The following is a 26,610-nucleotide window of genomic DNA, read 5'->3' as shown; positions in this document are numbered from 1 at the left end:
TGACAGCTAAGCTGGAGTTTGTGGTTGCTTGTTATTAGATAACGAAGCTCTGTGGTGGTCTGGATGGGAGGATTTTAGACCTTGGATCTCCAGAGCTGGTCTCTCGGTCACTGCAAGTTTCTAGAACATCGGCTGCAAATGGACTTGAAAGCCTGTTAGTGAGAGCTCCGAAACCAGCCTGTTGGGTTGTGATGTCCTTTGACACTCAGAATGCTTTGTGAAAGGATTTTTCTCTTGGAAGAAAAAAAAGAAAGGTATTTTGAAATTGCTTTTTGCTGGTTTGTGTTGAAGATGAGAGAGGGAGATGTGTTGTTAAGGGGAAATAATCTCACCTCTCTTGGAGTCCACTCTGCAGAGCAAATCCAGTCTGAGCTGGTAGCAGGTTGTTATTTATTACGGGGCTAGCAGTGTTTTAACTTCCCGCTCCTAGAAGAGCATTTGGAAATTGCCCCTCATGTACTAAATTAAGCTACTAAAGTAGCTCTCCCTCCTCCAACCTATGCTTAGCAATTAAAAGGCAAGAAAAAGCTTGCTGGCAGCTCCAAGAGGGAAATATCTGTCTTAGCAGAGCAGAAGGATTTCCGGGGGGGCTGGTTGTCTGCTTCGACTTTCTATGTGGTGCAGAAAGCTTCACACCAACCTGTTATTAATTGCAGCACCTGAGGAGTCTCCCAAAACCAAAGGCAGATCTACCTGGGGTGGTGTCCTGCTGATCGGTGCTGTGCGGTGATGCTGGAGGAAGGACAATGGTGGAAGGACAACTTCCTTGCCAATGAGGCCACCAAGCAGCAGCTGCTGGTGAGTGAAAGCTGATCCCATCCCCTCTCCTCATAGAGGGCACCGAGTGTCATGGGAAGCACAGCAGATAACATCTGGAAGTATAAAAGCCACTTGAGCATTTTCACTGATGCAGAAACCTGGTCCCTTCTTTCTTTTCAGCTGGAGGTGATGCCATCCAGTCTGACCTCCCTGCACTCTGTCTGTGCTAATTAGACCAGGCTTTGAGGTGTCAGGTCTATGTTAGTGATATTAGCATACAATCACTAGTAATTTAAATGATTGTTTTAAACATTAACCTTTAGCACTGTGAGTTCCTCTTATGGAGAAATGATGTTGATTCCTGATTAGTGCAGTGAAAAGTTGCTGGCAGCCCTTACTGCAAGTTCGTTCTACTGGGCTGATGAATTTAGGGCAGTTTTTCTGTTGCAATTAAAATACAGGACCTGCAATACTGTTGCACTGGTGGCAGAAGCAAGTAAATAAATCTGTCAATGCAGCAGTTTTGCAAACATCCCAAAGGACAGGAAACTGCTGGGGAGAGTCCAGCGCAGGGCAACAAAGATGCTGAAGGGGGTGGAGCATCTCCCGTGTGAGGAAAGGCTGAGGGAGCTGGGGCTCTGGAGCTGGAGAAGAGGAGACTGAGGGGTGACCTCATTAATGTTTACAGATACCTAAAGGGTGAGTGTCAGGAGGATGGAGCCAGGCTCTTCTCAGTGACAACCAGTGATAGGACAAGGGGTAATGGGTTCAAACTGGAACACAAGAGCTTCCACTAAAATTTGAGAAGAAACTTCCTCATGGTGAGGGTGGCAGAGCCTGGCCCAGGCTGCCCAGGGAGGTTGTGGAGTCTCCTTCTCTGCAGACATTCAAACCCGCCTGGACACCTTCCTGTGGAACCTCAGCTGGGTGTTCCTGCTCCATGGGGGGATTGCACTGGATGAGCTTTCCAGGTCCCTTCCAACCCCTGACATTCTGGGATTCTGTGTGACTTCTGGATTTGTGTTTCTTCTACGTTACATATCTTAAAAAGGGAATGATAAAATGAAATTTGTAAAATTGCTGTTTTAGATTTAGCTCCCAGATACTGCATTGTTCGTAGCTCTTGAAAGCAGAGAATCTGGCTTATTTGTCTAATTGAAATGTAAGCTTACGACACTTCACGTGTTACGTTGGTAGACAAGTTGTGGGACTGGAACAGGCCCATGTGTTTGCACTAGCAGGAAATTAAAACTGCCAACTACAGGCTGATACTATGTACTGGTGAATCAAAATGTGATGACAATAGAAGCCGTGTTTCAGCAACAAAATGTTAGCACTGATTATGTTTTTCCCTGTCAGCAAAAGAAGGTGCCAGTTGCTGAGAAATATGATCTATTTTAGGTTATAGCTTCATATGTTTCTTTTAAAGAAATATGACGCACATTTTCTTGGGTAAGAACCCATGCTAATTATTTTGAAGACCTGCAGAGAGCTCTGCACTATCACACAGTGGTACGTGTAGATAAGTGAACTCTTGCCCTATGTGATCACCACCACTGATGCATCCGAAAGTGTTGTGGTCTTTAATTTACTTGTAATTTTATTTTTAGTTCTCTGTCCTTGACATCTGTGTGCGACTGTGTGTTGTGCTTGGAATTTAAAGTGTTCTTTTGGAAGTGGATATTGGGTTCTACATTTCTAGACGTCAATGTCAAGTAATATGTGATCATCGAAGTGGGGATGTTTTGGGGGGAGGAGGATGTATTGTGATGGAACGCACAACCTGCTCTAGCAGTAATCACAGTAATAGGAAAAACAATGAAGAAATGCTTTATTTCTCATTGTCCCTTCTTTTTTTATCACTATGGATTAATGAGAGAATCTGTTTGAGAAAGGTCACTGTCAGCAGCACATCTATAGCAACCTGCAAAGATGAGATTCTGGCTTTATTTATGGAGGACAAGAAGGGTTGAAGATGGATATGCTGATGGTGAGGTTGCTTTGGTAGGAAATCACATGGGGGGGGGGCAAAAGAAGTAAAGCCAGGAGCATGCAAGCTTTACTAGGTGTGCTTTTTGGTGTAAGTACATCTGTCAGGAGCTGGAGGAGCAGATGATCCGTACCAGCCGAGGGTCAGCAAACCCTCCCTGTGCTCGTGGCTGCAGCAGCAAAACCAACTCTGTGAGCATGACAGATTTTATTTGGCACCCCGGTATAAATCATCACTCACTGCCATGTGCTGTCTCTGCAGGATGAGAGATCGCTGTGTGTTTAAAGCAGCAGTAGGGAAGCTTTTCTAATACAGACGAGGCCAAGAATTAAATTTCAGGCTTTGGGTTGGACTGGGCCAGGTCCTTGGGTCTCCTGGGAGCATAAGGTGGGTTTGGGGCAAGGTGGCACCCCTATGTTGTTCATGCTCACCAGTCCTGCACTAGGATGTGCTACAGAGCTCTTTCCTCTGCATGAAATTCCCTGTAGGAATAATTAAATTGTCATGTGTAATTCTCATTATTCATTTATTTAAAGTAGTGCTTACTGTAGTGGGAATACTGTAAGCATAACATGCCAATATACTGATAATCTCTTAAATTCAGTTCTCCCTCTGACCTGGCGGACCGTTTTTGATACACATGTTCTCTTTTAACAGCCAAAAGAATCAAGATAACTTCTTGTATTCCCATTCCAGACAGCGAGATCCCTGGAAAATGAGTTCAGTTGTCTCTTCAGTGATCAGATAAAGAGGGTGAATGAAGGCAGAAATGATATTGAAACACCCTTACTTTTAATCTGATTTTTAATAAGTGGAATAGATTTAACAACTTTGTTCTTTTGAGAAATCTTATTCAGTTTACTTTTAATTCACGCTTCAGACTTGCCTGGATTATTCTTTTCACTGTACAGCAGCTTCTAATATAGTGACAGGATGAATGAAGGGAGTTTGGTATATGCCATTGCATGCCAGTGGTTATCAATGCCCAAACGTAAGAAAAACGGCCCAAACATTTTTGCATTCTTGTTTATAGGTAGCAAATTTGAAAGATCTTGAAAATCTGATTGAAAATTGTCTGAAGAAACTATTTTCTCTCAGGAAATTCTTGCTCAGAAAAGTCCAAATATTTTGCTGGAACACAGATTTCCATCCAAGCTTCCTGTGGGAATTTTTCAGGGTAATTAATTTAGACAACATCATTTTGATCTAATGTGCCAGCAGGAAGTTTCAAAGTAAATCTCTCTTTAGGAAAGTTAAAATATTTCGAGAAATTGTAGCTTTATTTTGCATTTGTGGGGTGGTTTTGTGTTTTGTTTTCTTTCTTCTTTTATCTTGCCAGCGGAGGAGAATGACTAGAAGCTGGCAAAGCCTGGGGGTCTGTATTTGGGCCAGCCCAAATTTAAAGGGTTGCTATCAGAAAACGTGCAGTACTGCCATTTAGAAATCCTTCATTTTAATAGGCATTTCAGAGTAGCCATCAAAACCTTAAGGCATATAGTGAGGATTGTGAAATGGTGCAAGCCAGCTGTTCTCGTCAACTACATCATTAATTGTCACTTAAATGTTAGTGGGTGTGTCTGTGCTGCAGTTTGAGGGGCTCTGATAGGATATATTAAGGCAAGATTCTCTGTCTGGCTGGAGTAAGGAACTATAAATACCAAAGCCAATAAACACATATTTTGCTGAAACCACTTTTCTGAATGCTCTGAGATTTGTGTGAAGAGCCTGTGGAATTTCCACACCTGAAGCCGCTGGGATTTGCCTTCATCTCCCGCATCTTCCCTCGTCCCTTCCTGTGGAGAGGAGGATCTGTGCCTTAGGTTCTTGCTATTCTCTTTTATTTTAAACTCTGCTTTTCCATCTTTCACCAGTTTCAGACTCCTGTTTGGGTAACAAAGCTTCTTTTACAAATTCCTTCATGCTGAGGTGTCCTGCAGGGAAGGCAGCAGGAGTTACCTGCTCAGTGCTTCACGCCTTCGTTAAAATTCACTTTGGAAATGGAAGAAAAGTATTCCAACCCTTTTTTTGCTGTGCAGAAAGCCCAGAATCTTGGTGTGCTCTTGTGGTGCCAATGGTTTTCCCCTTGGAAACTTTGGTACAGGCTCTAGGTAAAGACTAACTCAGCCTGGTTTAGGGCAGAACAGAACCAAGCAGCAGCACTGGGGTGTAAGGATAAAACCTGCTCACAGACGTGAAGTGTCCTGCAATCCCCCTGCATGTTCCTCATAAGACACCAGCTTTTGTAGAACCTTCTGATTTCTCTCAACTCCCCCTAGAATCATAGAGTAGTTTGGGTTGAAAGGGACCCCCAAAGGTCATCCAGCTCACCCTCCCCACCATGAGCAGGGACATCTTCAAGCAGATCAGGTTGCTCAGAGCCCTGTCCAGCCTGGCCCTGAATGTTTCCAGGGATGGGGCATCCACCACTTCTCTGGGCAATTTGTGCTGGTAATTTACCACCCCTGTTGCTACAGACACAGATGCTTATAATGGATAGCATATAAATGTTCATCTGTTCATAATAAATGAGGCAACAAACTCCCACATTTCCCTGGTGCCTGAGTTGCTTTTAATATTGTTTTTATTCTTATGATGTTTTAGTACCAAAATATCCTACTAGAGGGTATGGAGAAGTATTGATTTTTTTTTCCTGTTAAGTTTAAAGATGGTTTAATACAGCCTGTGTTTCACTATTGCTGACAGCCCCACTATAGCTGCAACCTCAAATTTACAGCTGGAATGTGAAGGAAAGACTATTTTTGTGTGTGTGTGTGAGAGAAGTGATGCAAAATAATGATATAGTGTATTCTGGAAGAAACTTAGGGTTTCTGATTCCTTTAAAAAATCAAATCAATGGCAGCAGATGCTCACAGGCTGCTGGCACAGGCAGAGGCAGCGCACTCAGGACACGTCGCTTGTTATCACAGTTTTCCCTTTCTCTACCCAGACCTGCTGCCCAGAAGAAATAGAACCAGAGTGTAGAATATCAGAGAGTTCTGATCATTAATTGTGCATCTCCTCCTTGAAATGACACATCCTTACAACTGCCGGAAAACCAGCAAGTTTTAGCCTCTTTTCATAAGAAAAGGCACCTCCTTTGATCGTATGCTCTGTGTACACCAGCCTTTCTGACAGTTCCCCATGGAACTTTTGAGCGCTTTGGCTATTTCAGCTGAAGCGAACAAAAGGTTCAGAAATGCCAGGTTTGTGAAAATAGACAGCAGTTGAGAAAACCCCAATGAGAGGATCCGTGGAGGTGAAGGAGGCGTGAGCCCCGGATTTTGCTGTAAAGGATCCTCTTTGGATTTTCAGTGGAGTGAGGAGGACCCTGATGCAGCAGCTGCAGAATAATTCTGTATAAACTCTGATATAGCTCACAGGTTCATTGCAGGTGGGGATTTATAATTTTTGGCGATGTTGGAAATACTTATTTACTCTAACAGTATAGATAATTGATTCTAAAAAAAAAAACCAACCTTTTTTTGTTCTTCCTCCTGATTTTAGGATTTCACTGCTTCCTCAGCCTTTCATTTATGCTGTTAGTGCCTGCCCAGCTCTCTAATTGCATTTCTTCCCATGCTATTGCTTGGATCTTCTGTGTCTGCCTGAATCCAAGCTCCAGTAGTCTGAAACCGGAGAACTGTAACTGCGTACATGTGATTAAAGACTTGCTCTCATTCTTGTTGATATTTGACCAGGTTTGCCCGCATACATTCCTGCTGCTCATGGGATGCGCTACAGCTGTGCACAGGACAGCTGACAGCTTTTTCTCTGCCTGTGGTTATGTGAGCTGATTTGAGCCATGTTATCTCTAGCTGGAGCCTTCAATTCTTGCCCTGACTCTTCTGAGAGAGGAAGGAAAAATAACGAATGTGAAGCAAAGCAGGAAGAATGAGAATTAGTAGATCGCATATAAATAAAGTTCATGTTGTTCCTGGGTTTACTGCTGTAGGATGTTGAGGAAATCACATCAAGAGGAGAATGATCTTGTGTATATCTTCAAGAATAAGAGGAAAAGAAGTCCTTGTGTTCAGTGATCACCAGAAGGGAGATGTGGACAGGGCAGCGTTGGCTCCTTGCTGGCTTTTGGCCAGACTGCTCCCCAGTTCAATTACACAATTGTGGCTAAAAAGTATTTCCATGTCTTTGTCTAAAGCCTGCTGCCTTGTACTTTCACTTGATGTTCTCTAGCTCATGAATTGCAGGAAACGGTGAATAGCTGGGCAAGGTAGTGGTTTGTGGAAAATCACTTATCCCATTGACATGAAGTTTTCCTATCTATAGCCTTCACCTGTCAGCTTTAAAATGTGAGAGCACACAGTCCTTAATGGAAAAAGTGCTACTTGGCATCTTTTTGGCTCAGAAATGAAAACAAGGTTCAGCTGATACTGGATATCTAACCGCTGGCCTCCTCTCTGGCAGTCAATTTCAGATTTGGGTGGCTTTAGCTTCTTGTCAGATAAGATTTGTCCCTTGTCACCTACACAGCAGCTTCTTCTGGCAGGAACAACCCCAGGTTCCAGTCTAAGTTGGGGAATAATCTGTTAGAGAGCAGTGTAGGGGAGAGGGACCTGGGGGTCCTGGGGACAGCAGGGTGACCATGAGCCAGCACTGGGCTCTTGTGGCCAGGAAGGCCAATGGTACCTGGGGTGGATTAGAAATGGGGTGGTCAGTAGGTCAGAGAGGTTCTCCTGCCCTCTACTCTGCCCTGGGGAGACCACACCTGGAATATTGTGTCCAGTTGTGGACCCTCAGTTCCAGAAGGACAGGGAACTGCTGGAGAGAGTCCAGTGCAGGGCAACAAAGATGCTGAAGGGAATGGAGCATCTCCCGTGTGAGGAAAGGCTGAGGGAGCTGGGGCTCTGGAGCTTGGAGAAGAGGAGACTGAGGGGTGACCTCATTCATGTTTACAGATCTATAAACGGTGAGTGTCAGGAGGATGGAGCCAGGCTCTTCTCGGTGACAAACAATGATAGGATAAGGAGTAATGGGTTTAAGCTGGAACATAAGAGGTGCTGGGTGGGATGTGAGGGCAGCAGCAGCAAGTGGCTCCTGGCACCTCTGCTCAGTGCTACATAATGGGGTTTTTGCAACCTGTCTCCTTTGCATGCTGCTTTTTAGGGAATATTCTGCCTTCCTGCAAGCACGCAGGTTTGTGAGATGTGGCAAGGGATTCTCTCTTCTCAGATGCTGAGTTTGCATTCTATAGAAACCATACCAGTGTTCTCTTGCTGCATTCACAGAACAGCCACAAGCCATTAGCAACGTGAATTTTATTCCAAGTAGGACAGAGGTGATTAACATCCATACTGGTGCTGATTCACAAGCAAGGAGCTCAATTTGCTCAGCTATTGAAGTCAGTGAAGCTTCTGTGGTCTTCAGTGGAAAAACTGGAACATTGAGATGTTGTGGTGACCTCAGTAAGTCATTGATTTTTCTAATTGAGACCTTAATCAAAGAAAGATGAGGAAGCTTCAGTTCACTTCTCACTCTCACAACAAATAAGCATGCTAACTGCCAGGAAAATGTTCTAATGATTGTATCGTGTTGGTCCTCTTAAAAGAGGCAAGTGCTTTAAATGGAATTATGATAATGATGTGATCATTGTCTGGGTTGGCTTAATGAGTTTAGCAGCTGTTGCACCATTAAATATATTACGCTTAAGAAAAAATCTCCTGTTCCATTCCAAAAAGATCAGAAAAAGCTGATAGAGCTTTTGCTATTGTGCTGGATACATCACATGTGGTTCTATATGCTGCCAAAATAACTTCTGGTTTGGACACTGCAGTATTCTGTGGATTTTACAGCTTTGGTGCTTCAACATAAACATAAGAATAGGTTCCTGGGGACTGTACTCTGATCTGATTAATAAATTATATGGAAGTCTAACATATCAGGGTGGCAAAGTGGTTGGTATGGGCATTATATGCATGTGTGCAAATACAAAAAAGTGATACGAGAGCATGAGGAAAGAGAGGGTTCTGTGTTGGTCTTGAATAACTGGGCATTGAGGGGTGTTGCAGAGAGAAAAACAAGGTGCAATGTGTAGAGAGGAACCAGGAGGCTCCACAGAGGCTCCATAGGAGCCCCTGACCCTGCTCTGGTTGTGAAGCCATCTCCAGTTGCTCTGCTGGGTGGCAGAGATGGCCACAAGGACACTTCCATCAGCTTTAAAAATGCATCATGTACATGCTCCCACCCTCCATTTCGGTGTAAAGGAGCAAGGTCAGGACTGAGAATGGTGTCTTTGAGAATTAGCTTTTTTTTTGTACTGGAAATCTGAAACTATTTTCCAGGCTGTTGAAATTTAATTAGTTTTACTGCTTAATAACGAAGCTTTGTATCTTCTGTTAATCCACGACAAAAATTAATGTAAATGTCCATGACTTCTGCTGGGACATATGAGTAAGTAAGAGCTACTTAAATTTAATGGGGATGGTGAGAATCAATCATTTTGCCTTCATTGTTGGAAACTCATTCACAGTCTCTTAAAATTTTGAATTAAAGAAAATGTTAAGAGACGTGCCTAGAGCATTAAAGACGTTTGGACTGTTAATACAGTAATATGCTCCATGCTGCTGTTTGCATAATAAAGATATTAAAAGGTTAAGGAGTGTGCAAGAAGTCCAAGATATGCAATAGATTGTAACTCAGTTCTGAGAGCCTCACGAGACAAGTGACAGTGGTCAATTCACAGCATGTGTCCGTCTAGACACGTTCTTTTCTTCTTGCCAGGAAAAAGTCAGATTTCATCAGTACCTGGGTAGAAATCCAGGCCTAAGAACTGTAACTACTTTGCAGAGTTTTGGCACAAAAGATTTGTTGATGTGTTCAGGTATTTATCCTTATCCTAATGTATATGCTTGCAAATGTGGCAGGAGACATAGAAAATACATACTTATTTATTACATGGAGCAAATGTTCTGCTTTTTTCATTTAGTCAATTAAGAGGTTGTTTGTAAGTACAAAATGTTTGTTCTAGGCAAACCGATATATGAAGCCGAGCCGGGGCTGCATTTTCCAGGAACAAACAGTCCCGTGGAACTCGTACCCGCTGTTTGGAGCCGGGAGAAATGTCAAATGCAAGTAGATTTTGTAAAGTCTCTCCAGTTTCTCAGTGTGAATATCAATGATGGTGGTTTGTGTTTCCAGTAATTTAACAGCCGAATGGATTTATAATGAAAAGAAATGCATCTCTTTAGCAAAGATGCCTGGATGAGTGCTGTGCATTTATAAATGTAAAGAATATCATTCTGATTGCTTTTTTTCGGGTCAGAAACCACCACTTCACAATTTCCCTGTGGTTTTCATTTAAAAACACACATACCACTTTTTTGACGTAACAAATAAATAGCACTGATGTTAAAAGACTACACATTAACTCTGAACCTCTGCTTGTCTTTACTGTAAAACTCTACATAACTTTTTGTGGGTCTTTCCCCCCCACCTCGCCTCGCATTCTTCTCCAGTGGGTGAATCAGAGTGTTCCTTCATGTGGTGGGTTAAATGAGGTCCACCATGGCTTGCTCCTGGTCTGCTCCTGCTTACCCAGACAGGCTGCACCTTTCCTTCTTCAGATGCACAACTCCAATAAAACCCTCTGATCTCTACCTGCAGAGGCACATCCTAAAGCCACAGGTGCTCTAGTAGCTCATTTTTGGGCTCTCTAGCCAGGAGATGATTAAAAAAAAAAATCCTGACTCTTTCTCCTCTCTCCCATCAGCCTTTTGAAAATCAGTTTTAAATGTTGCATTTTGAAACTCTACGGAGGGATGCAAAAAAAAAAAATCTTAATCAGCATGAATAAAACAACCTTTTTCCAAAGGGAAGCAGCTTGGAAAAATGTGTTTTTCAGAGTAGCAAAGGGATGATTCCCAGCAGCTTCAACCTGGAGTGACTCCTGGTGAGCTCACTGGCTTGAGAATCACAGGAGGCCAAAGTGATGAGCACAACAGCTCCTCATCCTTTATAATTGTTGGAGGCAGAAGCAGTTTTGGCCCCATTATGTGACATTTATTAAAGCATGACACTGTCATCTGCTGCTGATCTTGCCTGGAGGGAATTCAAGGGTGAGGTGTCCTGGCTTGAGCGAGACTGATTTGTTTTGGATGAATACCACACCATTTTAAATCATGACATTTAGCCCTCTGTGATCCTTCCCCAGCTGGCTGCTGTAGGTTTGTCAGCACAGCCAAGTGCAGGGAGATGGATGAGGCAACATGGGTGCCCCTCGTTGGCTGATGGTCAAGACAAGGGCTGCAGATCTGTGTTTTTTGGTCATGCATCTATATAGCATGACAGTTGCGTGATGTAGAGATAAAATTGGGTGGAGAGAGGTCAAATAATGAACAGTCACGAAGACTAAATACCCTAAAGATTGACCCCACTGATGTTAAAACTGAGGTTCTTGACCAGTTGAGCAGCTACAACTACCCAAATCATGCAAGTCGGTTTTACTAGGATACATCTCACAAGCTTGTGAATTGATTTGAAAGCATGTTTTCTGCTAGTTCAGTCCGTTGTTAACAACAAAAAGGCTTTGTGGGATGGTTTGCTCAGATGCCCTGGGACCGAGTGCGAACATACCAGGAGCCCCTCACCTGAGAGCTGCTGTGGGTTTTGCCAGCCCAGGTGACACCAGCTCTGCCTTGTGCTTTCTGCTTGTCTGAATAAATGAAATGACAAAGCATCACAGGGCAGAGAGGGGACATCGCGTGGCTGTGCGGTTGGTCCTGCAGCAAGTGCTGGATTGCTGCTGCTTTCAGCTCTTAGTATTGCTTAACAAAATAAAGTTCATATATGCAACAAAGGCAGTGAACAGGCACATGATACTTCTTTTTAATTTTGACAGAGCTGTGAAGTCACATGCCAAGATAGCATGAAATTGCATTTTGACTTTTTTTAAATGATTTTTTTTTAGGAAGATGCAACAGTGCTATGCTAAAATCCCAGGAAACCTTGAAGGCAGTGACAGGGAGGAGTGTAAATACAAAGTGCCCCATAGTCTGGAAATTTAATGAGGCATTAAAGCAGTGCCTGGAGCCCTTCAGTGCCATATAAACTGTTCTGTTACATAAACATGTCTTCTTATGGTTTTGCTCACGGATATAAATTCCCTCCAGGCTGATAACAGGACCATGCCTCAGCCTAGAAATGTCTGTTATATATTGACTTTACAGGTTTGGGGGCAGTGAGAAAGCCGAGCCATGTTTAACTCTTCCTGTACTTAATGGTTGCTCCATAGCAAAAGTTGCCCTTGAATTGGCCATAGACCCGTGTTGATGTTTGCTTCCCCACTGAGCCTTTACTCAGATTGTACTTATAGCCTTAAATTGCTGCAAACCCACTAAGGATTTTTCCACAAATTCTAAAAAATCTGGCATGTAGTTTGTATGATAGGGTGAGGGTGTCCAGGAATGGCCAGCATAGGTTGGGCCCTGACAAATTAATGGGGATGCTGCCAGCACCTCTGGAGGAAGCAGAGCTGGGAACAGTTTGTGGCAGCTGGCCGTGCTGCCCAGTTCGGGTCAGCCTGGACCGCGTCTTCAGTGTCCGGTTGGCATCGCTGTCTGGGTGAAATAATTGTCCAGGCAGATGCTACAGCTGGAAGTGTTTCTGTGAACAGCTTTTTGCCCCAAATGGCCTTAGAACAGTTTAATCAATCTGATCCCAAGGAAGAAGTAAAGTGATACGTTATGGAGCTTCCTCCGTGCTTCTAGTACAGGCGTGAAAGCAGACTTGGATGGCTCAGAAATGTCTTGAAATAATCTTCGTATCAAGCCAGTTCGCATATTCTGGCGCGCTCTCCGGTGATGATGTTGGAGCAACTGAAGCTCAGTGATGCCCAAGAGATGAGTCACTTGTTTGTCAGAGCCTCAGTGTTTCTGGCTCCTCTGTGACACTGGCTGGCAGGATGTCACCCATGTGCCTTAGGCTGCTTTGGGGGACTGGTATTTTGGGTTGGCTTAAGCTCACAGCACTCTGTGCAGCATTGTGTTTACACTGCAAAACAAAGAGCTTTTAATACTCAGTCTTCTGTGTGTATATGTATAATTTTTTAAAATGTCTGTGTTGCTGCATATTTCCACTGAAAAAGAAAGAACAACAGGTGGTTGCCTATGGTGAAGCTTCTTTGTACCTGTGGACACGCTCTGGACCTCAGACAACTGGGTGTCCTACCCAAATGTGGCGTGACCCACTGTGAGAGCCGTCTCCAGCCCATCATTGTCCTGCTTTTCTTCCCAGTACATCATTGTGGGGAGGCAGCATGTGGCATTTACTTACCTGAATTAGGGCTGCTGATGCTTTCTGATGCAATGCTGGATATATTTTTTTTTTAAATCTTTAAAAATAATCAATATCCCTGAGCCCTTGTAGCTTCTTCTCAGACAACTGGGAGGAACCTGTTCTTAGCCAAATGCAAACTTTTGTAGGGTTTGGCTGAAAAGTGTTTATTTTCAATGTTTTACTTCCAAAAGTAACTTTGATAGGAACTAGAGAAATAAGATGTTGTTTATTTATAGTGATCCCTCTTATTGCTGTTGAAATTATTCATATGAAAAGGCTACTTGTTGGATCTAATACGAATGTTGTGGAGTTAGAACTTGGACAAATAGTTGCCCAGGTCTCTGTCTCGATAGGGATGACTTTGAAAGGTGTATTCATTGTCTTGGTATTATTATTGCGCAAGGAAATACACAGAGGTCTGGGACAAAACCCTCACCCGGTGAAGTTTAAACACTTGCAGCGTCAGTGCCTGCGTCAGTGTGGCTGTTCAGATAACTCGCATTGAAAATGAGAGCAGGAGAAAAGGCACTTCTTGGACTTGATTCATCTCATTCTGAATAGGTCTGATGAAGATGTACATACTGCAGTTATTTAAAGCCAGCAGAACTGAATGTTATGCAGGGTAACTGAACAATACGAATCTCTCTTTCTTTCCCCTTCCCAGTGTTTCAGTTTTCCCAGTCACCTGTTAGTTGTTTGATGTCCTTGAATGATGCAGGAGCACTGAAGTGGCTGCAGGGAGGTTGGTGCAATTCCTGATGCTGTTACTGGTTTACTGGATTTGGGATAAATTCTTTGTTGTCCCTCCATCTCTTTGCTGTAAACAGATTATAATGCTGATTAACATTCTGAAGTGTTTTGGTTTCTTCAGGTAAAATGCTAGGAATGAATTATTTTTATTATGCTGTTACACAGTATGTCTTTCTTACATCTTCAGCCCAGGTAGTTCCTATTTTGATGGTCCTTTATTTTCACTTGGATGCTACGCAAGACACCCCAAGGTGCAATTTTCAAACAGAATTCAAAAATGAGGGGGTTCTACAAATGTATTTTCAGGAAACAAGTTTGACCTCTGAAAGATGGGGTGGAAAAGGAGAGAATTTCCACCCACATCCCGGTTGCAAGACTCTATGGGGTGCCTGGGCTTTGGATAAAAGCTCTGTTGTCCATCAGGGCTGGTGGGGGAAGAGGTCAGGAGATTTGGAAGCCTTCCTGCTTCTCTTGTTCAGAAAGTAACTCTTTTTTAGTGATAATGACCTGGCCAAGGTGTAGGACCCTGAGATCTGGCACTATGGGTCTATCAACCATCCAGGCACTATCATTGCAAGCCATGGGGGAGGTGAGGTACCAACCTTGGCAGCCTTTGGGTGCAGGTTACAACACAGGTAGTGCTTCAGCTCCGTGGGAACTCCTTGCTATTGTGGATATTTGACTTCTTTTAAAAGAAACCTCATGGGATACCTGCGCAAGACACTTCCAAGTTTGAGCCAGCCATTTGTTGGGTTGTCTGAGATAAGTAAGGCCTGAGTAACAAGTTTAACCTCTGACTAGCCTTAATTTGCTTTCCAACAGCCTCCCAGGTCTTATTAAGTAAATACCATATGCACTAATTTTCCCAGCAACATGCACACATAGTTGCCATTAATATTAATAGCAGCTATTGTTTGCTAAATAGACTTCTTGGTTAACTGTGTATTTATTGCAGGTTGTTTGAATAAAGTCAGAGTGTGATCAACTGTTATGTAGCAGCTGCAGGCTTGAGGATGGGGAAAAGAGAAGAAATAAAAAGAAATTGCTATGCAATTAGATACTCAGCACTTGCTATGTAAATAAAGTGACCTGCTTGGCTAATACGTCCTGTGTAACCGAGGCAGCAGGCTTACGTGCAGTGCATTTTCATCAGCGAATCTTTGTAAGAAGCCAAGTTCCTTCCTAAGCTTAATTCCTGATTTGTGTAAGTCGTGCATGAGCCTTACTAGTGAAGCTGAGTACTATGGGCAAAAGTCACACTTTGGGTACTTCAGTGGCTTTCCTAGTTGATTAATCTGGCAGGGACTTCAGTGAATGTGTTGCAGGTTGCAAAATTGAGTTGCTTATTTTGGCAGCTGGAGTCCTGAGTTGTAATTTAAATGTCTATTTAACAATCAGAAATGTTTTTTTTTTGTCAGTGAATCTGATCAATATTTTATGGGAGGTAGAATCCCCTATTTCTTGCATGCTTCTTTACACTGGGGTGTTTTAATTTACTTTTGCATCATTAGAATGGTAAACAGGGAGGAAGGGCAAGGATGAAGGATGCTGTTTTCTAGGCTGCTATTCATTTTAAAGAGATGGACCTAATTATAAATTGCCTTTAGCTCCAAGAAAGGCCCAATGGCTGCCAGGACATGCAATCTGCTTGTCAGTGCTGAACTGTGTCAGCTTATTCTAAGTCTTCTAGATGCATCTTCTTCAACTTCGGCCATTAATGCCTCTAAAATTCTGTCCTGAAGTGTATTTAAGTGTTTCATAGCTCACGGGCTAGTTGGCACTTGGGATGTCCCTGCAGGGTGACTTGATGGTGCTTCATTGCTGTTCTTGTGCTGGTTCAGTTTCCCTCCAAATTATATTGACTTCTGATGTGATGCTGGGAAAGTTGCTTACATAGTGGCTTTCCCAAATGGTTTTCAGTCGTTACGTTCCTTATTTTGAACACTCATTGTGATATTCTAGTGTCTTATTTGCCGATGTTCCTCAGTGTTGTCCTCAGTGGGTGCAATTCTGAGCATAAAAAAATTCAGAGCACTCAAATGCAGATGTTATTATAAAGTTAATATCATAACGTATACATGCTGGGAGCCAAACTTGAATTCTTGCATCTCCTGTGTTTTCAGTGCTTGACTTAGCAGCTGTAGTAATGTTTAATAATGAGGTATGTCTTACTGGTGCTCCTACTGAAGTGCTGAAGAATACAGTTGTGCCACAATACAAGAGAAAAAAACCCCAAATCTTGTGTAAAATTTAAATTAATTCCCTTTGCAAATAAATAGAACGGAAACCCTTTTCCTTTGTGGCGCATTAATATTCTAGTCCAAAGAGAGGCAGGTAATCTTATATAAGCAGAACTGTTGCTGTTAGAAGGTGTAAAATACATGGTTTAAGATTCTGTCAGCATATGTGTGCACTTAAATTACATGTGCTTTACGTTGTAAAATAATTGGAAAGAATAGTTCTTGCTTTTTGTGCATCTGCCTTAGATACAGCCCAGAATTGACATATTAAAAAAACAAGGCATCAAACTGTTTCCTTAAAAAATAATAAGTACAGCACTTTAGGGAAGAGGAGAATTATTATGAGAAACAGATTATAGGAAATACCTAATGCTACAAAGGCAATACCTTATTACTTGTTTTTCTTTCAGCATAGGAATGCTGTAAATTAAATGTTTAATTCATTGTAAGAGTAGTATTGTGTCTAGGTCAAAACTGAAAGGCATGATGCCAGAGTGATTTGTATTGCTGGAGAGATTCATAGGAACGTTTCAAGCCTTCTGATTAAATGCTGTTTGAGAATGGACTCAAATTATTAATCGCTTATTTGTCCGTGCACAATAGTGTTTTCTTTTGATTCTCCTTCAGTTATCCAGCAGGCTCTGACTTATCAGAACTGAAGCACAGATAAAAATTCTGTCGTGTTAAGAAAGCCACAGGACAAAGCTCTGCAGACAGACCATGAAGCGGTGCCTTATGCAGTTGTTTTGCATCTCTCCTTGGAGGTGGGGAGGATAGCAGAACAAAGATTTTACACTAGGAATACCAAACTCTGTGGTTTGGATTTGTATGTTAGCAGTGTGATTTGCTTTGACGACATGTTCTCTGAATGCGCCTGTTGAATAATTTGATCTAGAGCTGCTTTTGCCTCCTCTGGTCTGCTTTTTTAATAGCCTGGATGTGGATGGATGGAAAATATTTCCCAGGTCAATGCATAAATTTTAAAAGAGGTTATGGTTTTCTTTCACCCTTTTCTTAAGCCTTTCCTCTTTTTGTATAATTTGAGCCCTGTCTCAGGATCCTGAAACTCATGGAAGACATTTGCTATATGTAATACATAATGAATATTGACTGTTGGATGCTGTAGCATGAGTATAGACTGCAGGGGATCCTCCTGGCCACTGAGTGTCATTGTTAACCCAGGAGAAATGGGGTGATGAGAAAAAATCAATTTAACTGGGCAAGAATGGGAGATCAATCTGTGCGGGGAGCTTGGGAAGGCATTGAGATAATTGAAATGGTTTGCTGAATGTCCAGGTCCATCTTCCTAAACATTGAGGTGTGTCTGCAAGTGTGCTGGAAGCTGGATGTGGTATAAACTTGCAAAATATGGTTCCGTGTTCCTATGGGTGAATGGGTTCCTTGGCTGAGTTGGGTTTAATACTATGAGTTTTGGGGATCCTTTCATCTGGGCGCCTGAGGTTGCTCCGTGTTGCCTCGGTGTATCTCCTCATCAGCCCAGGTCACTGGGTTCTCCCCCAAACTACTGACAGTCCTGACATCTCTCTGAGCCCCTTTCCTTGGGAGTTGTGCCCGCTGAGGTTATCTCTGTTCTATGGGGTGAAAAATGGCACTTTTCTACCCTACACAGGCTCTAGCTGGTGCAGAGGCTGAGGGAGAGGGGCTGCTGCCTCTTCCAGCTCACAAAACCTTGAAGAGAGTCTAGAAGAGAACCGTCACCATCAGAGGCAAAATTATTTCCATAGAAGGAAAAATACTTGAAGAGAAATAGTTCAAATAGCGGTTTGTGCAGCTGTTTTCGAATAGCGAGTGAGTTTTATTACCTGTAAGTATTGCCACTTTTCTTTATGGCCGAGTGCGTTGTATGAGCAGAGTGTGATTTCCTCGTACCTGAACTTGTGAATTAATGCTCTCACTGAATGTATTGTTCATAGGCTTGATTGGGAGCTTTGAAACTCGCCTGCACTACTGTGGACTATTTGCTATGCGAGCTAAACTTGCCTTCATCATCATCAACACTGGAACTAAGACAAGGATTCTGTTTTCAGGAGTTTGGGCTTAAAATTATGCCCTGCGTTAGCCTTCATGTTAATAACATTGACTTCAGTGATGGCAGGAGGAAAGGATGTGGCTGGAAGGAATGAGCGTGGGGTTGGGAGAAGGAAACTATCACAGGTAGGAAGGAATGTGATTGCTGGGGTTGCCAAACGAGCAACTTTCAACTCTTCTTCTGAAAACCACCTTATTCTTACATCTTTGTGCTACCTCTCGAAGAGCAGTTTCTCTACAGGTTTACCTTCAACTCTGGAAAAAGCAGGGTCTCTGCAGAATGGCAGATCTCTCTGAGAGCCCCTATATTATTGGAAATAAGATACTGGTGTTTTACTGACAAAGCAGGAGAAAAAACCTTCTCCAGATGCCTTCACCTCACTCGGGTTTAACAGCAAGATTGCTATTGCCTAGTAGTTACGTTGCCATGAAAACACCACCTTTCTGGCCTTAAAACCTACTTAAACTGGGCAGCTTAGGCTGGAGCGGGGCGGCCAGGAGGAATTCCACAGTCTGCCCATGTCTTGGTGAGAGCAGAGAGGGCTGGTGTGGAGGGAGAGGCTGGTGCTTCGCCAGAAACCACCTCCTTCCGTTGCTCTTTTCCTTCTGTAGCCCCATAGCTGCGGTTTAGCAGCCCCGAAGTTGTGGTGGTTCTCTCCTACCTGCATTAAATCACTTTTATTTCTGGTGGGTGTTGGTGAACGCAGTGGAAGAACTTTCTGAATTGACTTGTAGGCCATTGTTTTCATTCCCGTGATGTGGGGCTTCTGTGATTTCTCGGGGTCTCTGGTGCATTTGGGCAAAGTTTCAAGTGCTAGAGGAGCATCTGAGAAGTCTTTCTGCCCAAACAACTTTGCTATAAATGCGGTGTGGGGTTTTTTGTTTGTGTTGTGGGTTTTTTGTTTGTTTGTTTTTGTGTTTGGTGTTTTCTTTTGGTGGTGGTTGTTGTGTGTGTGTGTTTTGTTTTGTTTTCTTCCCAAAGTCACTCTTCTGCTGTGGCTGAAGATGTAATTCAACTCTCCTTGGATTTGTGACCATTCAGAGCCCTCTGGGCATATTTTTGCTCCACTCTCTGCATAGTTCCCTGCCCACTCGATTCAGAACTGCTTATCTCCAACTTCTCTTGTGCAGCTTTAGTCAATATGGGTTGCAAAGAGACCTCATCTGTTCTGGGCAAGGAGTAGCATTAGCATCACACCAGCGCGTCCATGCAGCTGCTGGGGGAAGCACCACGTGGAGACTAAGTGGACACGCGTTAGGACACGAAAGGAAGATAACATTAAAAACCATCATATTTTCTTTTTCTTGTCAATGCTTATTTTTATGAATAGCAAATTGAAGTCCTTAATTGCTGCCTCTACCTATGTCAACACCAGCTTTTGATGCCGTGCTGCTAGTGACCCCTGACCTGGAAGGTGGCTGCTTACACTCAGAAAAAAACGCAACAAATAGAGCTACTTGGAAAGAGTAAATGTACGATTCATCTGACATAAGGCAATTGGGGCAATTTATGACTTAGTTGTACTTAAACAAACTGCTGGTTCCTTAGTGAAATTCTTCTTGCATTAGAGAAGCCTGATAAGAAGGCTGTAAAATGTGCTTCAGGGTGAGGAGACATTATCTGTTGATCATTTCTATCAAGTATCTGTCACTAATCTTTAATTTTTCTCATTCTCTTCCCAAAATACTTCAAATATCCTGATACCAGTGTATCTAGTCTGGGGACCAGTGAAGTCTGCTGCTTTACTCCCTGCCCCAAGAGGGACGAGGGAGGGTTTCCATGGGATCTTGCATCCCTCGTCGGACACACGTATGGGCAGGATCAGCCTCAAAACCGAGACAGCAAGTCAAGGGTCACTTTTGCAGCGGCTGACATCAGCTCTGCTTGATTCTTGGACAAGGATATGTTGACCAGGTGACTAATGTTGGATAAGATTGCATAGTGAAATGCCTATACTTAATTAAAATGACTCATTCTATAGAAAGGCCTCTCTTTAGATTGATGTGTAACATTTTGAGGTGATCACATTAGTCAGTTAACTTTAAAGCAGGGCTTGATGCACCGTCTCTATTTTTATTTGGATTCAATTCTGTCCTGATTCACAAGACCCACAAAAAAAACCCCAAGGTGAATACATTCCACCTGATGAAATGAAATGTATCACAGCTTTGGACTTGGCACTTTACTCTTTCTTCATGAAATAACGTTTGGGTGACTTTTGTGTTGGTGGGGCTGAAAGGGGCTCAGAGCAGCGACTGAGACCTGGCACGGAAAGGAGCTGCTCCGCCAGCTTTTTCCCTGGCAGCTCTGCCAGAGACCTGTGGAGAAGCTGCTTTTGCATTCTGCTCTCCTTGGACTGGGACGATGATTATTTGTGGCCTGTGAGTGAGCACCTGAGCCGCAGGGCGTTCCCTTGGACCAACACTCTTCATTTTTCGCTGCTCATTTCTAAAAGCCTTGGGGTTAACAGTTCCAATACAAAGGTTTACGTGGCAATGTGCTGTGTTTCCATACATTTCTATCTTTCACGAGCCTTTTTGGAAACAAAAATTGGAATTTGTACGCATGAAAGGCCAGCAGAAGATGTGTTTGACTGATCAGAGCGCTTGCAGAGCCTGCCATAGCAAAGGCAAAGTGCCGTGCACCAGGGCGGTGCTTTTGGGAGGTACGTTGGCATCACCCCAAGCTGGGAAGCAGACTAAAATAGTGGCACACACTGTCTCTTTCCTATTTCTGAAATCCCATTTCAGCCTCAAAAATATGCCTTTTAAAAATAATTACATGCTTCCAAACTCTGTAGTATTCAGCCTCATAATAATGGTTCCATTTTTCCTGATGGTTTCTCTGTATGAGAAGGCAGTGACTTTCTTTTTCATTTTACATTTGGGGAGCGAAGCGGTGAAGTGACTTGGCCAAAGCCTGAGCAGAAGTCACCGCTGCACCAGGTATCAAAACCACGTCTGCATTCCTGACTTGTGCCTTTCCTCTTGCAGCATCAGTCATCTCCAGCAGCCACTCATTTATCTTTGGTATTTTTATTTTTGCAGGTACATCTGCCCACATCTCAGTTGCTAGTTCATATCCAGGTGCTGTTTTGTGTACCCTGACCTGGGGGTACTCAGGAATAGGGGGCTCTCCCATGCTTATTCCTTGGCTCTGGTGATACTACATCTATCAGCCTTACGCTAACACCTCGTGCTCTGGATGGGGGCTGCGGTGCACTCAAAATAAACTAATGATGCAATCACAGAGAGTGACCCAGAGCCTGCATGGGAAGAGCTGTTCTGGTGGTGAAAGGAAGGGGCATGGCAGGTCTATCAGCTGCTTTCCTGCCTTGTTTTTACAGCAAGTGAAACAACGTGGGGAAAATCATAGCTTTTGCTGTGAAAATACCCAGACATATATATGAATACAACTATGCTTGCTAACAGTTCCCACCCCTGCCATCCACCCCGGGTTCATTCTGTTGTCTGCTGCTGCTCCCATGTCAAAGGATTTCTCTTTTGTGAGACAAAGGCATCTTCAGCTCTAATGTAGAGCTTAACTACTTTTCATTTTGACTGAGGAATGTGCTCTGTTGTTGGTGAAACTTCATTTCTGTGCTGTTCCCCTGCAGGATCAGGCAGTTAATCGAGTAGTGTGTGCGGTGGGATGCAGCCCCGAGTGCCAGCACCACTGGCAGCGTTCGGCCAGGATGAGACCCTCCTCCATGGGCTCCCACCACATCCCCACGGCATGGCTCGTGTCCATCCAGCTCAGCTGCCACAGGAATTGTCATCACTTTCCAGAGCAGAGCAGAGAGAGTTATTTGCTCCCCTCTCATCTGCTTTTACACAGCATTCCCTGGGCAGGACATCGAGATCTCCATCCCCAATCCTGCAGAGGGGTCCCTTGTGAGTGGTGTAACCCTGTTCCCCAGTATTGAAGAGAGAGTCATAACATGCTCCTTATCAAATGCTTGACCTGGAAAAGTGCTTATTCAGGTTAGTCTCACAATCAGATTGTGCTACCTGTAAACTGTTTGCTGCCTCAAACAATGTCAGGATGTACCTTCCTTTCTAGATGTCATTTGCCTTGGTCAGTGACAGAACAGTATTTGTATTTTATGATGATAGTAGGTCACTCTGAAGCAGTAGTATTTCTTTAATGAACAAAAATGAAGGAAATTAAGGGCTTTCACCATCACGACTTTGAGCTGTCCTCTACTCCCCACTTTGTCTCTGACTGGCTGGGGAGTTTTTGGTTAAGTCAGACCCTTTACTCTGGGCAAGGCTCTGCTCTTGAACTCAAAAGTAACACAAAACCCAGCCAGGGCTGAACTTAGCAGGAGAGCTGAACATTCCAGCATGCTGCAATAATGCTGGCACCTGTATGTCCGAGTAACTTGATAACCTGCTGAAAACACGAATCCTTCTCACCAGTCCCCTTCCTTAGTCAGGACTTCCCAGATGCAGAACAACAAAGCCAATGGGGAATGATGTGGCGGTTGGCATGGCCAAAAACCAGCAACATTTGCGTGAAAACAGACCATTAGTGTTGTGGGAAGGCACAACAGGCTGTCAGGGCATGAATAGCTTGAGGCCTCCAATTTGCTTAGGAGAGACGGTTATTAAAACGCGCAGCAGTAATTGCAAGAGGAAATAGGGAGGTTTTTGACAACCTGTTAGAGAGAATAATTAGTCTGTTTGGGGATGGTAAAGGATGAAAACATGAACTGGGGAAAACAATGAGCCAGATTTTCATTTCTTGTAAATTGGCTTTCAAGTCAAAGGAGCTTTTCTACTCAGAGAATTTACCTTGCTGTACTTCATTTTTTATTTTTTCTTTGTTTTTCTTTTAAAATACAGTCTTCTCCCAAGGACTTAGACATCTTTGAGTAATAGCCTAGTTTGTTAGTTGTGCTGAATTCCAGCCCTGAAGTCAATCTGTGCAGGACTTCAGATGCTGGGGCCTCCAGCTGTTCTTTGAATAGCAAACCCAAAAGAAAAAGCAACTCTGATAATTCAGATTGTCTTCCTTTCTTCACTTGTTAGAGGCTTAAATTTTAATGGTTTGAACTCCTTTAAAGGACTAGTGTGACTTTTTATTGCTTATAAACCACTAAAGTAATAAGCTTAAGAGTCTAAAATGGCATATCTGATAAAGTGCCTTAATAAGAGCAGGTGAACAGGGAGCTGCTGCATGAGCCTGAGTGATGTGGTGGGGAAGAATGAGAAAATGCAAGTTTGGGAGCGGTGCCTGTCAGTGGGAGACAGGAGCAAGAAATGAGAGGTTAAAGCTCCAGGTGACCCCACCAGTGCTTAAACAGAGTAGAAAAGCAAATTAAATGAATAAATTCAAAAGAATTACTGAAGCCCTGTCCTTCTGGTCAGAGAACAGGAACAGACAGGGGCAACACAGAAAGTATTATTTTCATGCATAGAAAAGTAAAAGATGTGGCAGAATAGAATAGCTTGACTTATTAGAGGGTGTCTTGCCTGGGTACAGAGAGACAATTTGGTAAGAAACAGGTCCAAGTACTCTTCTCCACAAAAAATACAAGACAAGAGCTTTAGGAGAAGTACATCCCCTTAAGCTTAAGACCTCTTATGCATATCAGCAAATTTTCTAAATGCGGGAAATTATATTTACCTTTTGTTTTAGAAATGAAGGAAACTGAGGCATGGAGGCTGTGTGCCCCAAGTGCCAGGTTCTACAGAACACAGACTCTTCTGGCCGTGCTCTGCTCTCTTGCACACAGGTAAGCCCCATGGTGTTACCCCTGGTCACATCCCTGTTGAGGCAACTGCCCTGGAAAACTCTTCCTTTCCACTCCCTAACTCCTGTGCAGAAGCAACCAGGTGCTCAGAGGGACCAGTTGCAGCCTCTCAGGCAAAACCTTCAATTCATGACACCGAATTCCTGTGCTGTTTATTAACAGGAAACCTTTTTTTGGGAAGGCGTTAATGACCTTAATCTCTGTGAATTACATGTCTTGGTTAGAAAAGCCATTCAGAGAGGTGTCTGAGGAACATTTAAATGTTCCTTAAATAATCCCAGGAAATATTTTCCTTCTGGGCTCTGTAAAAAGCACACCCTGAGTCTACATAACTAATGACGTTTTCTTGCTGATTGGACCCTAAACAATTACTGCATCTTCTGATTCCTAATAGCTGCGCTGTTAAGAACAGAAGAGGCTCTATTAGGTGACAGAGTCCCAACCGGGAGTGTCACAGGCGATGCCAGCTAATGCTGTCTCAAGTGTGCACCAGGAGTTCAACCTGCATATGCCTAATTAATCAGAGTGTGAGTCACCTGCAGCTCTGGGTTCGTGCTAATCAGGCCGGGCTGGGGACCAGCACGCTGCCCTGGGCTGCACATGTTGCTGATGGGGAGGCCAAGCATCAGCTGCAGAGAGATGGATGCTCAACTATTTATTAGCAGCAACTCCATCACGCTGCCCTCTCTTCCCCGTTTCCTGGTGCAGATTAACTACGAGACAAAAGGTTGCGTGTGACAGCTTTCTGGGCAGCTATTGTGGCCAAAAAAAAGTCTAGATGACAGCATTTTGTTCTTGCAGAATAAATGATGCGGTGCTTTCTCTTCTTGTAACAGCAAAACAAAGCACTGCCAGGAGCCTGGTTTTCCTGAGGAGCCCTGTGATAATGAATGGGAAAATGAAGCCCAGCTCTTGCAAAAAAATTTGTGTGTTAAATAACCGGAACAGCAAGATGTCGAGACTATTAAGAAGAACACACGTTTCTCATTGGTAAGAGGATCTGAAATAAAAACAGAATTATTGCTTTTGCTGCATTTAGTTATTGATCAGTAACCAGCACCACCTCCCCGTGCCCCAGAGATGGGCTGTGTTTGAATCCCCATCTCACCTGGTTGTAAGGAGGGAGAAACTGCCTTAGTAGCCCAAGTTTGTTAGCATTCAAGATATGCTTCAAAGTTCCTATTTTCTCTGTATTCTTCAGGGAAAAGGATAATATGTGGAATTTGGGTGATATTTCTTATGAGGTTTATAGTATAATGTTAAGTCACTCTGTCTGTGATAATTTTGTTTAACAAATATATATATTTCTGGTGGCACAGATATAGTTCTGTGCCACCAGATATTTAATAAGAGTGATGAGAGCCATCTAAGTGTATTACAAAGAAAGTCTGGGGGTGACTTGGTGAGAATCTGTTGCTCTGGTTGTATTTCATGCGGCCTGCAACTGCCTTGAATTTGGGGACTTCCATGAGTGTCGTAGCTCATTGATACTAGAAGAGCTTGCAAATTGTTATGCAGTTGGTTAATACTGGAGTTTCTGGTGTTGTAGGTGTATTCCTTCTTGTGCATTGGTGCTTCATCTGCAGTGGAGCTTTTTTCAGAGTCCTTTTATTGCAGATGTTGTAATATTTTCCTAAACCTTTCACTCTTAAATTAATGTTAGGGTGTGGAGGACACTTTGTTTTTTTCTTTTAATTCCTGTGGCAAAGTTCACTTGCATGGCTCTCTTCTGCATATTTCATTAAAAAAATAGCACTAAACCACTTTCTTCCAGCTGAGATTTGTCACTGCAAAATTAGGGTTAGGGTTTAGTGTTTACTCCCAGAATCAAGTTTCCTTATTCCCCTGATGATGGGAGTTTGTAGCTATATCAGTCCCCAGCCTGTGCATTGAGGCTTTGCCACAATACAGGTGGCTCAGCTTTATTTCAGAGATCATCTGGCTCCACAAAGCCGAGGGCCCAAAGGGTGTTTGTTTTGTATTGACAGAGTCTTGTTGACTTGAATGGGGAGTTTCCTCTGGGGATGCTCTGGAAAGAAAGTCAACTGGGACTGGAGAAGGAACGGGGATTTCGTGTAGTTTGCTTCTTTCTTTGTTTCCTGTTAAATATTTTGATTTCTTGTATTCCCCTAAAGGCTCAATTCTGGTTGTAATGAAGCTATGGGTAAGGCGCCTTATCTAATCAGGCTAAAGCTCATGTTCCCAGAAGGAGCATCTAATCCATTAAGCCTCTCTGCCATCTAAACACTTCACTTTCCTTTTCGGACCTGCTCCTCAGCTCTGCCAGGTATTTTTGTTTGTTCTCCTGTCAGCCTGGTTCTTCAGTCTCTTTTCCTTCTCTTTTCTTGATTTCCTCCAATTTGTCATTGCATATTTTTAAATTTTTCTTCATTTTCAGATATGACTTTAATCTACAATCCCTAGAGACTCCTGGCTGGGAGAACAAGAAGAAAGTGTTTGAAGTGTTGTATTGTTCATTACTGAGGCTGAATTGTCTGCTCATTAGAGAACAGGATTACTGTGTGGCTACTGTGGAATCACCAGAAAGGTGGTGGGTTTTCTCTTCTCTTTTTCTGCATCTCTAGGAGCAGCTGCTTTAATTGCCAGATGGTTCTTCCTCCTATGTCCCATGATGTGCAGACCTCTGTGCTCCTGTTCACTGCTGGAGAGCCTCTGTTAACCAATCCAAGTGCTTTCGCAATAACACGAGGGATATTGAAATAAAATCATATTGAAGTTACGCAATTCTTTATGTTGAAATTTAATCCATTTTCTC

At 43.2% G+C, this 26,610-nt stretch overlaps 1 long non-coding RNA gene across 1 annotated transcript; it reads left to right on the top strand.

The window, feature by feature from the left end:
- The first annotated feature begins 117 nt into the window (after positions 1 to 117).
- LOC139829367 (uncharacterized) lies at positions 118 to 26,610 on the top strand. Its single transcript, XR_011741825.1, has 5 exons — positions 118 to 254; positions 657 to 798; positions 23,720 to 23,816; positions 24,671 to 24,824; positions 26,233 to 26,610. It is a non-coding gene; the product is annotated as an uncharacterized lncRNA (long non-coding RNA).

Source organism: Patagioenas fasciata, chromosome 18, assembly GCF_037038585.1.
Source record: "Patagioenas fasciata isolate bPatFas1 chromosome 18, bPatFas1.hap1, whole genome shotgun sequence".
Taxonomy (NCBI): domain Eukaryota; kingdom Metazoa; phylum Chordata; class Aves; order Columbiformes; family Columbidae; genus Patagioenas; species Patagioenas fasciata.
Note: the sequence above shows the minus strand (reverse complement) of the source record. Positions and strands in the feature narration are given on the sequence as shown.